The sequence below is a fragment of the Pundamilia nyererei genome, unplaced genomic scaffold (genome assembly GCF_000239375.1).
Source record: "Pundamilia nyererei isolate P.nyererei 1_Seehausen unplaced genomic scaffold, PunNye1.0 scaffold00615, whole genome shotgun sequence".
Taxonomy (NCBI): Eukaryota; Metazoa; Chordata; class Actinopteri; order Cichliformes; family Cichlidae; genus Pundamilia; species Pundamilia nyererei.
Genome location: NW_005188016.1, coordinates 50,841 through 54,880, shown reverse-complemented (window position 1 = coordinate 54,880; position 4,040 = coordinate 50,841).

Genomic DNA, 4,040 nt, shown 5'->3' with positions numbered 1-4,040 from the left:
CTGTAACTCTGTAACTTCTGTCGGTGCTGTGCTTTTGGAAACCGAATTTCCCAGAGGAACCCACCCGAGGGATTAATAAAGTTTTATCTTATTTTATCTTATCTTCTATGACACAGGCTGGAGCTGGGAGTTAAACAAACTAAACATTTAACCACTGACTAATGTTTTAAACAGGGTTACAGGTTTGGAGTAATGCTGCTCCAAGGGACAAACCCTGGAGATTGTTTTAGGGAGAATGTGCAACATTCTTGTATGTCTCATTGGGGAGTTGACACATGGCAAGAGCGTGTGGCACAAGAGGAGTGTCATTTTTCTAATTTGCAGATGTCGTGAGGTGCCATGACGAGAAGGAGTGACTGAGGGGATCATCCACAAGATGGAAGCTGAGGCCAGGAGAGAGGCTTCATGAGGATCAGAGATCACTTTCCCTTATTACTGTGACACAACTGCTAAAGTACTACATTATCCATACTACTGGAGAAAGAACTACTACTCTGTGCTGTTTCTTTTCACACTGACAGCCAGTTACAACCCTCCTCCACTGTCATCTGTGCAGGAGACGGTTGTCACAGTGATGGCCACGTGGTCCTTTATACTCAGGATTGTTCTGCTCTCCTGCCCCCACCAACCTTCCTTCCCTTCTCACTCTCCTCCCCCCACCTCAGACACCTCCAATTATGTAACACCGCCTCTTCTCCTCCACAACCTCCTGCTGAACAACCAATCAAGTTCCTCAACTCTGAGTGACATCACAGCTCCGAGGAAGGGCCTTAATTAATGAACCATGTGTGTGAGAGAGAGAGCGAGAGTGAGCTGCCTGGTTGCTGTGGTGATTGCAGTCACCTTGCAATCACCCATAATGCACCTGTGACTGTGAGAGACGACAAACTGGTCGTGTTTACTGGTCACATTTTCCCATCCTAATGTCACATGACATCACATCATCTGGTTCACATCAGCAGATTGTTGTGTGTTCTGTGGTTCAGGCAGACGGGACTCAAACTACCAACCTGACAGCTGAGAGGCTTCAACGTTAAATGGCAGAGGTTGGAAGCTGAATCAGCGTTACCTCAGCGATTTGGCAGCTGCCATATTGGTTTTTCCAGCAGGATGTTGTTTGGTCACGTCAGCACCTCTACAGCACCAAAGAGGACACGAAACGTATACTCAGCTTGTTTCTACCCTGGAGCCCTCCTCTAACAAACGAGTATATTTTTTAGAGCATGTTTAGTGCCATCTTGTGGCAGTATAGATCGTGATGTCACTGGGTTTGTTGGCTGTTTTCTGCTAAGAGACTTTCATTGGTTTAACTAGTGACAGATCACTGAGTGGAAAACAAGGAGTCCAAAAAGAGAGTGTGTGTTTTAGGGGTCACCTTTGCCCAGCTGTTGGCTTCATGTTAAAAACATCAATATAGGGTCCACCCTCACTCTCTCTATCTATGATTAGCAATCAGTCAGGTTCTTCATTGCTGGTTAGCTTCAGCTAATAGCTGTTATGTTCAGTTTTATAAAGCTTTCTGAATGAGGGCTGTGGGGAGGAGAGCTGTTTCGGTCCTGTGACCGATGCAGTCTGACACTCCTTATCAGGTCGGTGCACCGAGCGAGTGGCACAGTCAGCTGATGTCCTTAGGATGCGATTGCTGCAAAAAATTGTTCCCCCAACACGTGTTCTGTCCTTCCATCCTGCACTTAATTCCTTCCTTTCCTCTTTGTCTTGAATAAAGCATACATGGTGGTGGGATGGCGGTTGCCGGGTAACGGTCCTGGTGGAGCCATTACTCAGAGGAACGAGGAGACCATGAACACTGCTGTTTAAAAGCTGCCAGCGGCCTTTTGTTCAGACACAAAACTTTATTTAACATGCAACTCCTCACACTGTGCAGCAGCTGAATGGAGGCAGTGATGTCATCACCACCAAAAGAAGGAGTGGGGATCAAACAGTTTTCTGTCTGGGAGGATGTTCACGTGTTATCGATCAGGCTGATAGTTGATCAGCTGCTGGGGTGATCGGCCCTTTAAAGCTCACCACAGTAAATCAGTCAGCCATGTTCCCTTTCTTTGTGAGGTGTTCACTGACCCGTTGATGCGCATGAAGTACCCTGTTCTTTTTTAACATCTTCAGCCAATGGCAGGAAGTGGAGGCTGTGGAGGGCTGTGATTGGCTGCCAGGAGGAGTAGGGTGAGCTCGCGTCAAGGCTACTGTCAGCTGACAACCCTGTAAGTACGGAGATACTAGGATTTCCTCCGAGTGAACGATGGCGAAGCAAAAAGAGACAGCAGGGAGATACGAGGTTTCCTGACCACAAAGAAGCCCCCCCCCCAACACCACCACCATAACCACCACACACACACTCACTTACACACTCCTCCTCCTCCTTCATTTGCCCTTGTCGTCTCTTTCTGTTTGGTCATGAATAAATGACAATGGTCTGTGTGTGTCTATGTGTGTGTGTGTGTCTTGTGGTGTGTGGTGGTTGGGCATACTGCAGCCTCTCGACATGCTGATGGAGGATGGGGGAGGGGCATCAAGCTCTGAAAATGGATGAGGACAGGTGGGGGAGGAGCAGAAGATCTGGTTTGTATTCAGCTCTCACCACCTGATCCTGCTGATGCTGTCAGCATGGAACACCACACACACTCACAAACACACACAATGTTGTGGTTCTGCAGGTTCATGGTCCTAGACTCAGGTATGCTGCCTTCTACGATGCCTTCTCTCTACTTCCTGTGTAAGATCACATGATTTAAGTCTGACAGACCACAGCACCCCCACAGAGTTTACCAACCGGTGTGAACCCTTTCACCCCATCCCTGTTTCCATGGAGACGGGCATCATGGTGTGCAGTGCCTCCTCTCCTGCAGCAAGTTCAAGTCATTATTTATACAGGACAACACTGAGAACCCGACTCTGCCTTCAGCCTCAACCCATACTGCCCAGGAAGAACCTTTGACATAGAACCAGAACTTCAAACAAAGAACCAGAACCTAAATAAAGAACTAGAACACAGAGAGACATAACTTTAAGCAAAGAACCAGAACATTAAACAAAGAACCATAAACATAACCTAAATATAGAACCAGAACCTCAAACAAAGAACCTGAATCTAAATAAAGAACCAGAACCAGAACACAGAGAGCAATAACTTCAAACAAAGAACCAGAACCTAAATAAAGAAGCACAACACAGAGAACCATAACTTTAAACAAAGAACCAGAACATTAAACAAAGAACCAGAACACAGAGAACCAGAACTTTAAACAAAGAACTAGAACCTAAATAAAGAACCAAAACCAGAACACAAAGAACCAGAACTTCAAACAAAGAATCACAAGCAGAACTTTAAACAAAGAATCACAAGCAGAACTTTAAACAAATAACCAGAACTTAAACTAAAGAATCAGAACACAGAGAACTATCATCTTTTTGATGAAGAACACCTCTGACCCTGTAGAGACCACTCACAATTACACTAAGTGATGTTTCCTTAGCCTGACCAAACAGCAACAAAGTCGTACTGTCTAAATTGATGGTGATGATGATAATGTGATGATAGTGGTGTTGATGATGTCGATTTGATGATGATGATGTGATGATGGTTGTGTTGATGATGTCGATTTGATGATGATGATGCGATGATGGTGGTGATGATGATGTTGATGTGATTATTGTGATGATGATGATGTGATTATGGTGGTGATGTTGATGTCAATGTGATGATTGTGATGATGATGTGATGAAGATGATGATGCTGTTGTGATGATGATGACGATGATAGAATAGAATAATATAGAATAGCTCTTTATTGTCATTGTACATGTACAATGGTTTAGCGCCATCTTGTGACAGTACAGAACGTGACGTCACTGGGTTTGTTGGCCGTTTTCTGCTAAGAGACTTTCATTGGTTTATGTTAGCTAACTAGTGACAGATCACTGAGTGAAAAACAAGGAGACCAAAAAGAGAACGTGCGTTTGGGGGACGCACATATACACATGAAAGATGGTGAGCTAAACTCACACCTGCTGAGTCCTGACAGG